General features: G+C 40.6%; 1 protein-coding gene across 16 annotated transcripts in view; it reads right to left on the bottom strand.

Moving 5' to 3' along the window:
• Positions 1–12,358, bottom strand: part of MBNL2 (muscleblind like splicing regulator 2) — a 501,363-nt gene that overhangs the window by 409,754 nt on the left and 79,251 nt on the right. For all 16 annotated transcript variants that reach the window (XM_085622558.1, XM_085622561.1, XM_085622565.1 and 13 more), the window contains exon 2: positions 4,137–4,271. The gene's annotated coding sequence lies outside the window, so the exon portion shown is untranslated. The remainder of the gene's footprint in view (positions 1–4,136; positions 4,272–12,358) is intronic.

Here is a 12,358-nt window from a genome sequence, read left to right as displayed (position 1 = left end):
CCTTAAACGTTTCAGACAAGAACCCAGAGTTAAGACTGGGAGTTTTAATGAAAGAATTCAGTTTCACACGAGGAAAAAAGTGAAAGAAGTTCACAGATTACGTCCTAGTTGTTGAGGACTCAGATTTTATTTTTTCGTTTACATCATTTCCTTTATTTACCTGGGAAATGGAATTTGTGGTGGGTTTTAAGCTTTGTTAGAGCTGCTGAGCTATAATAAACTAACAAAAGCGATGCATAATCCTCATTTCCAAGTGCTTAATGAAAATGAAATTTTTCATCATGCTAGCTAGGAAATTTAACATTCATCTGGGGCCATATTATGAGAAGGGAGCCCGTACAGTCTGGCTTATGGTGCACCTTTAACAAGGTGCCCTTGGCCCAGACAAGGACAGAGTATCCTATAACCATCAATGTGTTGCCTTCGTGGTAGTTGTGAACTCACGCCTGCCCAGGGGATAGCGCATTAGACAGAGTGCCGACTTGAAGCAGCCACTCCGTAATTCACTGTGCAGGCAGCACACGTCCACACTTCAAAGGGGGAACAGGGATCCTCTGCAGGCGGTTGAGGTGAGTAACTGCACCCTCCCTCAAGGCGTGGGGGAGGGGATGTACCGCCTCCAGACGGTTGCCCTAAGGGGACTCAAAGAGCAAACTGGGCAACATCTTTTTGTTGCGCAGTCCCTCTGCACCTGCATTCCATAGTACGGCACGGGTACAGAGGCAAAGTGCATCCCTCCTTTGCGTGGGGCTGCACCCAATGCAGATGAGGGAACACCCTCTTAAGATAGCACTATTGTTATATGTGTGCCAGCGCTGTCAGTATTACAGAAAGCGCCTCCCAAGTGTCTGCAACCCTTTCTGTAATAAAACAGTGTCACGCTGCACAGTAAACGGGCACACAAACCAGTTGCGTCCCCCCTCGGCACTGTATGTAATACAACTCCTGGTGTCCTTATGCAAGTATACTCTCACTGGGCCCTGCTTTGCCATGAAGAAACTTGTTTAACAATAGATTAGACCATCATAATTCTCCCTACATGAGTGCAACCATATTGTTTCTTATCGTAATAAGTAGTAAAAAATTCAGCAAATACACTTAATTATAAAAGAAAGGAAAAGAAAAAATAAATCAGTAACCACATGAATAATCATATTTTGAAGCTTAACCAATTATAAACTTGTGTTTGTGTGCCCTCTGAAAAACAGCATGCGCATTTTATAAGAATGAAAGGAAATGTTGTGCATCGACAAGTTACGATTCCAATGATGTTACAGCCTAGTATAGACATTTCCTAAATTTACAATGTTCATTATCTCATGCTATTTACTGGTCTTTATACAACGCTTCTCTGCCATTTCATAGCATTGTAAAAATTAGTTGTAACTATTGCGACATATAATAGCCTTCTGTTAAAGCAGCACGATCTCATTATAAATCTACCATGATTAAAGCCAAGAGGAATTGGAAAAATAACTTATGGCAAGATATTTCGGATGCCGGGAAAAAAAATGACAGACTATTCTGGCGCATTGTTACCCAAACCAAGTCAGAAAAACCAGACCTTCATCAATATAATATTTCCCTGGATAAATGGGGGTCTAATTTTTCAATGCTTTATGCTTCTGGTAATTCTCAGGTCCTTGATAGCACTAGCTCTTTAAATGTACGGCCCATTAGATTCCACTCCTCCTATCGTTCTTAGCGTAGGCGAAACAGTTAGAGCGATTGATTCGCAGAAATCTGCTATAGCCCCTGGGCCAGATAAAATACCTGGGGATTTATAGAAATCTGAGCCTCTGATATGGTCCTCCTACCTTCGTATGTTATTTAATGCTGTTGCAGCTGGGGGAAGGTACCAGACTCTTGGCTTGGGGCCAAAATTATAGCTATACACAAAAAGAGGTGACTTGGGGGAGCCATCTAATTATAGGCCTATCAGCCTCATCGATGATGTTCAAAAAATCTTTTCAAAACAAATCTTGATGAGACTCTTGGATTGGGTTGATACCCAAGGGATTTTATCTCCCCTCCAGGCAGGATTTAGACCAAGAATTAGTAAAACAGATCAATTTTTTAGATTTGTTTTTTATTGGAAATTTGTTTTACTCCAGAAACAACAACTTTACCTGGCATTTATTGACCTTAGAGCAGCGTTTGACCTTATACCACGATCAGCCCTCTGGTAAGCCCTGATAAACACGGGTGCCTCGGCCAACTTAGTGCATTTAATAAATAGATTACATGTGAATAATTATGCACAAGTTCACTGGGGTCCAAATGGAGAACTGACGGATTGTATTCCCACGGAGCGAGGAGTTCGCCAGGGCTGCGTGATAGCGCCTACCCTATTTTCATTGTATATTAATGATGGTGTGGACACCCTAGAACACTGTAGGAATGACTCTCCAATTTTGAATGACAAAAAGATACCTATTTTACTGTTTGACAACGATTCCTTCCTCATATCTAAATCTCCAATGGGCCTCCAAATTTTAATTGACACGTTTTTAAAGTTTTTGTCATTCAAGAGGCCTAGAACTAAATATAAACAAAACTAAGTTTATGGTTTTTGGAAAGAGAAAAAAGGGAAGTCGTAATATTCAAGTGGGGGGAGAGACCCTGGGTCAAGTACACAGTTTTGATTATTTGGGGGTCAGACTTAAAGACAATCTAGGGTGGACAAATCAACTGGAGAAATCTAAATTAATTACTGAACATAGATCCAATGCTATTTAAAGGCTTTATAATCAAACTATTTTGAGTGCCATTTCCCCTGCTGTGGAAGTTTACCAAGCAACAGCCCAGGGAGCTGCTCTTTATGGGGCGGAGATATGGGGTTATGGTAATTTACAGTTGTTAACCATTGCCGAGAACAGCTTTTTAAGAAGGGTATTCGGTTTACCATCTAGTACCCCATTAATCCCCATGTACCTCGATGTCGGAATAAAAAGAGTTTCTAACCGGACTATCTTGAAAACTCTAGTATATTGGATCCGACTTTGGTCTACACCAGAACTTGCAGTCTTTAAAGACTCACTGGTAGAGGTAATGAACCTTCAATGAGCCAGGGAAATTCCTTGGGTTAAATCCGTCTCTGGATGGTTTTCCAAACTCGGTATGCAGAACTTGTGGGATGAGCCCAATTCTATTTTAAAATCGGATATTAAACTACTTAAATTCAGGTATTGGGCTTATATAAATGACCAATCTGTTATGAATACCCACAATGGCCCTGCAACTATTACGTTCTTGGTCCACAAGCACTCTCCGCTATTTAATTCTTCCATCTTCAACTAGAAACTTGTATATAAGATTTTGCTATGGAATCATACCACTGAGAATCCTTACAAGCAAAGGGTCTGCAAATCAAGAAACTGAAATTTGCCCCATTTGCGATCTGGCACCTGAAGATGAGAAGCATGTACGTTTTTTTTTTTTTAAGGAGTACTATTATATACGCCGTAAATGGCTAGTTCCCATCTGTCGTATCATGGCCACAGGCTGCCACCTAGAAGCCTTTAGGATCCTGAAAAGTGATACATCACAAAAAATAGTATTTGCTGCAAGTAGATTTCTAGAAGCAATGTGGCACAAGAGATCGAAAGTCTTAAAGGCTTTGGAATGACGAGTCTCACTGGTTGATCTTTTTCCATTATGTATTGCAGTTAATTCTATGTGTTTTATGCACTATGCAAGGACACTTTATTGTATATTTGCACAGCCCTTATATGGTATGCGAAGATAGATTTGCGTATGCATAGGAGGGAAATTGTTGCTGGTTTAAACAAATGACCATAAAGTGAACCTGGTGGTCATAATGGTTGATATTTGAAGCAATATAGATTTTAGTTTGCTAGTACTTTTTATGAGAAGTTTTTTTTTTGGTGTGTATTTTAACTCCCTGGAGGGAAATGTTGGAAATATGAACACTATAGTTATTATGAATATCTCAATGAATTGATTGAACTGTTTTATGATTATTGTGATGATGCTGTATTGATGTATATAGGTCCTAGTGTTTTTCTCTCAAATTGTCTGTTCGTGCTTGTTTTTATTAGTTGTGTGTACTTTGATTGTTATTTAACCGAATAAAGTTATCAAAGTATAAGTATAATAGCATTCAGTTCGCCAACCTCAGAAGGACCGAAAGCTCACTCCACTTTGCCGGAATGTATACTCATGGCCTGCTGATCACCACGCTGTCACCGATGAGCATTCACCTCATTGAGCCATCCTGGTGTGTTTTATTTACGGATTGATCACCATCTCTGAAAAATAAAAAAAATAATTTGAGAACCCCACCTCCATTGCAGAGACTTCAGGAATCAGAGGTGAGAATACACAGAATGTTTTAGAGGAGCAGATTATGCCAATATCGATTAAACACGATCCACTGTTAATGCATTACATACGTGTTGGTCACCACTCGGACGGAGATCACTTAAATCCTTCATGTAATACTAATTTGGTCAGATTTGCTCAAGAAACAAAATCTGCACCAACTCCCTCCACCTTCACATCACTGTAATCAGAAATCTTGTGTGCACCGCGTGACATACGGAGAAAGTGAGCTCCTCTAATGTACCAGCAAGGCACCTGGTTAATGTCAGAAGAGCAAGATATTCATGCAGGTGTTCCTACAAATCCAGCTAAGTGGTCACAATTTAATAATGAGGTTCTGCCTTTGGCTATGGTTGCTCTTTTGAGCCAGTGTTCAACAATAAATGCTAAAGCTTTACAAAGGATCTCCATGTCAAAGCAATTGCTTGTATTTTGTATGCCATTGCCGAGTACCAGTGCTATAGACCAGTGATTCTCAACAATGATCTGATTCGGATAAAAAAATTATCACGTTAAGCTCAAGATTTACAAACCTTAACCAGCAGCAAAAGTTACAAGTGCTTACATGTGTTTACTGTAATTTCAAAACTGTTTCTATGAGCAACAACATTAAAAATAAATAAACAGGCACATAATATAACATTTTATGCGAGGTGGAATTCATTTAAATCTCGTGTTCTTCTAGCAAGCTGCAGACTGATAGTCACAGACTGATGCAGTCAAATAAAAAGCCAAATATTAGACTAGTGGAGGAAATTGAGGCATGTTCACCTTTGGTTAATCGCGAACAGATTAAAAAAGCGAAATCAGTTCAGTATACAATATCGTAGGACTGAGGAGTTGTGTAAAAGTATGAAGTGATGGGCCATCAGCTCTGCGCAACCAAAGTTAGCACAAGTTCAAAAAAGAACGTGCAAGCCAACAGGGGGTTCCTCATTCAAATTCCATAATCATGTTCTACTGCCCAGAAATGTACTGGCAGGATCTAAACTGTCAGCTATGTAGAGAGCTGAGCCTGAATATGTTTCAGGCACCACTGAGCAGAAGTGTGGTGATATAATACTTCCGATGCTTATCTCCATGCACTCAGACCTTGATGACAGTTTCCAAAGAAAAGCAGAAGCTACATACACAAGAAAGGTATCACAAAGTGCTAGACTCTGTAGGCTGCCTGGTTACTACAACAAATGACGGCATTTGTACAAAGAACTATCAATGTACGCAACATCAGCACCTGTGATTGCAGTAACTAACTGAAGAAACTGTACACCTAGGCACATGTTTGAGACTGGATCTTGCAGTGCAGTGTTACATTGTGGACATGCTTGGTGCCAAAACATTTGAGATTTTACCTTTGCAGCTTTACAAATAACATTAGAAAAGAGTGCATAGAAGGACTTTGTGGAAAGGTTTTTATGTCCCCACAATTCTCCAGTAGATGTGGTTACCTGCTAAATAGGTTCAGGCAGAGTACTCAAGTGTACACTACTGCAGCACCAATCCAGCACGTTTCAGGCTGCCACTGGTTAAATGGCCGGCAACCCGCAATCAGCAAATTTTCATTGAGTTGTCTATAATGCATTTGCATCCACCATTAGACAACTATTCCTGATGACACCATATAATCATTAATTCTATTTCAAACTTAACCTATGAATCTTATGATTATGCTATATGCATAAATACTTCCAAATGAAAATGGAATATTCGGTCCAACAGGTGATAGAAAATGCACTTTATGATTTGTGCACAATTGATACAACTAATTTTTTCATTAATAACCATTATGCATCAAATTGTTAGACAACATATGAAGCCGCCTAAGCCTGTTCACATTAAAGACAATCAGTTTTCTTTCCTTGCTTATTATTTAAAAGTGCTTGTTAGTGATCTTTATATGTATTGTTCTGAGGCACAGTCCTCACCAAATAAATATATATATATATATATATATCTTGAATAGTAACCCAATGCCCAGTATCAGACCCATATTCTACACCAAGTTAATATACTGAATCCTCACACAGTAGAGATATGCAGCTAGTGGCCAATTCTGGGAAATAGGATATATAAAATGGTGTTTAAGATAAATTAAACGTGAGGGGTCACCTGAAAGTAGCTCATGTGCATTTTGGGAGTTTTCGGATGCTAGATGAGGGATCAGGATGCAATCCCATAATCATAATCTACCTTCTTGAGAAAGGTAAGGCAAAATCATCAAGTGTTAAGACATAACACATAAGCAGAGGGTACGTTATGAAGTAATATATAAACAGGATTCACAAAGTGGTTATCGGCCAGCCAGGGTATTGACAGCAACTTGGAAAGGCCTCAAGGCAAAGCTATGGGCAGTCGTTTATGAACATGCCATTAATTTAAATTTTGTGGACCACCAATTCCCAAAGAGTTTGGACAAGTTGGATTCATCCAAACATCTGGGAAATACCAACATTAGATTTTGATCTCAGCACCAAGTGAACAAGAGGAGGATTTAAAGAATTCTTAATTTACAATTCAACATTAGGATTCTAAGGAAATGTCCTTGCAGCAATAATCAGGCAGGTAAAAAGTTTTAAAGTGGGCACTGCAGAGTCATGTCTATTCTAATTATAGATTGTAATCATCCATAGTACATGGCACATTCCCATAGTCCATTTTCACAGCTAATTTTGATGTTTCTAAATGAATAATCTTGGCAATAAACCTTTAAGATCTTTGTTGAGGAAGGAAAAATATTGGTTCGATCTTTGCTTCTTAGGAAACCATCTCAACTTCTTAATATTGTGTATGAAAAAGAGCATACGTTTTAATTTGTGCGTGTTTGTATTTCACATGCCACAGCGAGCCAGATCAAACAAACAAAAGCTACTAGCTGCTGTGCTGTCTGTGACTTAAACCAGATGACACCCGTCCCAATATCGGAAAAGTTCAAGCAACTATTGTTCTTCAAGTTAATCAACAGTAAAATCCATCATTGCAATTCATGTAGGTAACTGTGATATGTGGTGAGGAAGAAGAACTGTTTCAAGGATGTGATTTATTCCTAAACAAAATGCTTAAAAAAAAAAAAAAGAAATCAAGTTAGGATATTGAAAAATTAAAATCTTTGTTCCAATTTGAACAGTCTTCATGTCCTCCACCTCGTGTTTAGCCCTTAGCACATGAATTTAAAGCTATTTGAACAGTACTATGACAGAATATAGAACGTGACACTTACATTGAATTAAACATACAATTGATAGTAACACTAAAGAACACGTTTGCCTTCTTAACTGAGCAGGACTGGCCTTGCACGTACCATAGTAGCAAGGGCCAATACAATTCCACACACCACTTCACATCCTGAATTAAGACTTCGTTTTTCCCCACAGTTAAAAGATGGCATGCGTGCACAAGATCAGCATAACGTTTCATGATTAACATGTAGAATAATGTACCCACTTGTAAGGAGGGAAAGTCCCCTTCACTCACTTGTCAGGAATCCAATGGCAGACTCCTTTATTTATCAAAGAAACCCATTTTACCATTCCACATTCATCACCACATTGAAATACCTTTTCCTCATGTCCACCTGCTACTTAATAATAGAGAGATTGCCACTCAACCACTTCAGATGGCACAGAGGAGGGCACCTGTCTGTTTAGCTGGTGCCTGGAAATTCTTCCTCAGAGAAATGGTGGAACTCCAGGTTGGATTCCTATTAATGAGTCTAACTCCGAGACAAAGATCTCATCTTTAGTTCCCTATGAGTAGCTCACCTGCCTCTACCCGCGCTTTCCTCCTAACTTACAAAGTGAGCACGCCTTTCAACGTATTGCAAAGCTACCAGTCACAGATTGCTTTGCATTCCTCAAAGTCTTTTAGCACACACTCACCAGCCAATTAAAGCTTTGTCAGCACATAATGCAAATACCCACACCATCAGAGTTCTCCCTTTAAGTAACAGACCATCAGCTAACCAGGATTAAGGTGTACACGTTTTAATAAAAATGTCACTTTCTATGAACATAGTCCACAACATAACTATAACTTGAGTAGACATTACTTTTAACTCATTAACTTTAAAGAAAACTGAAAAAATAAAAAAATCTTAAGCTATGCAAGAGAAGCCCCTATTTCAGATGTAGCATATTCAATCTAGCATCTAAGTCAGCAAGTATTTCCAGAGGGTTTGCAATATATGGATTACGTCCATTTAAGTGCAGCTATTTTATATTGAGACATTAATATATTGTGTATATATATATATATATATATATATATATATATATATACACACACACACACACACACACACACAACATACATATGATTTACAAATTATTTACATTCACCATATGCTTGTTGAGCAGAGTCATCCACATCACTCAATTCCCGAACAATGTGATTTGCAATTTGTGCATACAAGTTTAGATTTTCCTCTGAGTGAAGCACATTTGGAACTTTTTTTTAAAGTTATCGATAATAATGGGGACAACAACTGAGTGATTAGTTTCTATTTAAATTGAACTAAATAATCCTCGATGGTTGATTAAAACCAAATAAAATAATATCAAATTTACCTACCATAAATCTAAAACATAGTACAATTGAAATTCATTCCTGATCAACATGTTCGTGTCAAATCATTATTTAAAAAATCTCATCAATTATGGTAAAACTGTATTTAGCTCCTATGGGTTTATAGTCTTGTTAAAAAAAAATTATTTCAATGTAGCCTGTTCACTTTTCTAATCAGTCTTCTGATTCAATTTAGAGAATATTCCGTTTATGCAGTTTACAAAACTTCTCAGAATACGGCAATGATTACGGTTAACACACAGCTCAATTACTTGTTTGCAAGATCGAAGGCGAAGTCTACGTATTGATAGCAATAATTATTATTTTTTGTAGTAACTTACAAAAAAACAAAAATAGGACAACAGCAAATCACATATGCAACACTTTCAGATTTGGAGCTACAGAAGCAACAAAGGGGATCGGTTTTCTTTTATTTCTAGGTTTAATGACTTTCACCTATGTCACACAAACCAATCGAAGTCAAAAATATTGTATGTTGATTTCCCAATATATAGCCAGTGCTGACAGATCTGTGCTTTGTTGGTGACATAACAAATTTCTGCTAGGCACCTGGTAATGATTGATTGGCAGTTAAGTTTTGTCAAATGTAAGTGGATTTACCGAGCGCTCCTCAGCTAACATGTATAGGGTAAGCTCGGGCAGTGAATTCCGTTCCGTTCACGGAGTTTCCCGCACTCCGCGCTCCACATGGAGTTCCAAAAAACTGAGCTCCACTTAGCGAAGCTTTGTATTTTTCCTCGCTCGCGCTCCTGGTGAGATTTCCCAAAGCGGCGGATTTCTCAACGCGGGCGGTCGCGGGTGATCGCGGGTGATCGCAGGCGGTCGCGGGTGATCGCAGGCGGTCGCGGGTGATCGCAGGCGGTCGCGGGTGATCTCGACCGCTCGCGTTGCGAAACGTTTCATTCACGTTGAGAAAGTTGCAGTTAGAGTAGAAAATGTATTCAAGCAGCAGAAAAGCAGCAGCACCCTCATGCGCTGCACATGGGGTCGTTCACGTGGATTTTCCAGCGCAGGAGAAGCCCTCTGTGCTGAAAAACAACACGAACTGGTGTGACGATGTGCACTCCGCCGCTTGCGGAACTCCACGTAGCACGGCGGAGTTTTCTGGTCACTTTGCGGAGTTCCGCAGAGCGGAACTCCGTGAACCCCATCCAGGCTTAGCATAGGGAGGCGTTTGAGAACCGGGTACTCCTAGCATCACTGAGAGATGCTTATATAGTGATCTTGCCCAAACCGTGGAGGGATCCCAAAGAATGTGAATCATATAAACCACTGTCTACGAATAATGTAGATGCCAAAAATATTGGGGAAAATATTGGCCCAACAATAACTGAAAGCAGTGGAGTGGATTGTGCACGCAGATCAGGTGGGGTTTTGTAGGTGGGACAACAAATTCCACTAACATTCAGATGGTGTTCCTCATGTTAGACCAAGCCTCGATGGGGGGTGAACCCCGTACTGCCCATAAGGCATTCAACACAGTAGATTGGACATTCATGAGAAGCGCGTAACAGAGCAATGATCGAGGGGTGGAATATCTGAACTAGTTTGAGCTCCTTTACACTGGTACCAGAGCATGAATGAAGGTTGGCCACATAGTGTCAAATAGCTGGGCGGTGGAAAGAGGAACGCGCTCCAACTGCCCCCTATCCATGCTACTTTTTCGGCTTGTAATAAGCCTCTAGTCCAGGTTGTTCGCGCTAGACATGGGGATGACGGTATTCTAGTAGGAGGCAGACGAGAGATCCTCTCATTGCATGACAACGATATCTTATTGACCTTAAGGAACACAGATGTCACTTGGCGCGTGGTGAATAATACGATAGACGAGGTGGGGGAATATTGACAAATCAGTAATTAAACCAGCAACAGCAGATCCGGTAATAAGCGTGGACCTACCGAACAAAGATCCAGCCAACCTGGGTAAATACCCAAGTATATACTTGAGTTCTATAATGACCAAAACCTAGGATTCCAATGTAGGCACACTGATAGGTAGCTTACAACGTAGTGTGCGCAGATTGGTAATCTTGCCAATGTCCCTGACACGGCACATGGCTATCAGCAAAATTATCGCATTGGTCAGGGTTTTGTCTGTGCTACAACATATACTGATTTGCATACCAGATGCATGCTTTCGCAGGCTGGCCGAATTACTTAAACTGTTATACTGGGGGCCTGAAACAGCATTGATTAATCTGGAAGGTCCCGTGGGATGAGGGAGTAATTCAGGCACCAATATTTCAGAGTCTATAATTGGGCAGCCCACCTACAGCATGTAGTACCGTGATTTGAAGTAGAGCGCGTTGATCTGGTAGTTCGGATTCTGGGTCGCTTAATACGGGGTTAGCTCTACAATAACCATCTTCCTACGGCGTAGAGGTGGAGGCGATATTCCACAGAGTATAAGACAGCTATACAAGGATGTCAGGCTGGTTGGGTATGCACTGTTGTGACAGGTGCGGTCAACAGCTGCTTCTTGGCATAAGTTGGGCTAGGAGCAGCTATCCCAAAATCTTGGCTGGGTTTCCATCAGAAACCAAATGCACATGTATTGAATCAGGCACTGCCAGACATCAGCGGAGAAGGCAAACCTCACACAGCTATACACATTATTGATACCACACGCAGCAGACGGCACGGCTGAAGCTGGAGTGAGAAAGAGATGCGGGAAGGGAGCACAAATGGGTGACCATCTTAGGCAATTGGAGAAGGGTCACTCACAATGTGAGATTGAAACTAATCCATTATAATGTGTACATAGGGCTTACATAACGCCGCAATGGCTACATAAGACTGACCCATCCATGCCAGAGAGCTGTCCAAAATGTAGAGCACCAGTGAGGACTCACCTGCATATGTGGTGATCATGCCGAGGGGTGCAGGATTTTTGGGGGGAGATAGCTGAAGTATTGGGGGAACTGACTGCAATGGCAATACAGCCGACCGTGCAAGTATGTTTAGTGGGTTTTGTGGCCCACACCAAACATACTAAAACACATGGAGAAAGTGCTAGAAGTGGGGTTAGCGTCTGCTAAGAAATGTATAGCTTTGAAGTGGATGACTAAAAGATTGCCTACCCGGAAACAATGGATGAGGGAATTTGCACACTGGGTGTGGGCCGAATGTGGAGTAAGACACAAATTGGTATATGAAGAACAGGCCAGGGGGTCGCATTGAATGAGACACGCTAGAGGTCTGCTTACAGACAGACAGACTGGGCATGATGCAGAACCCGCAGAGTATAAGCCTGAGTAACAAGGTATTTGAAGAGCCAGGGTGTACTGTGCTTAAATGTTGATATAGGTTAAACGTATTAAAACCATGTGCAGCTAATGATCTAACTGTACACCGTAGATGCTGACTGTACGCTTCTCCACAGTTAAGGCGGTGGGAGGGAGGCTAGGGAGAAGTTGTAATGTTGTAACACTGT

Source organism: Triturus cristatus, chromosome 8, assembly GCF_964204655.1.
Source record: "Triturus cristatus chromosome 8, aTriCri1.1, whole genome shotgun sequence".
In the NCBI taxonomy this organism is placed as follows: domain Eukaryota; kingdom Metazoa; phylum Chordata; class Amphibia; order Caudata; family Salamandridae; genus Triturus; species Triturus cristatus.
Note: the sequence above shows the minus strand (reverse complement) of the source record. Positions and strands in the feature narration are given on the sequence as shown.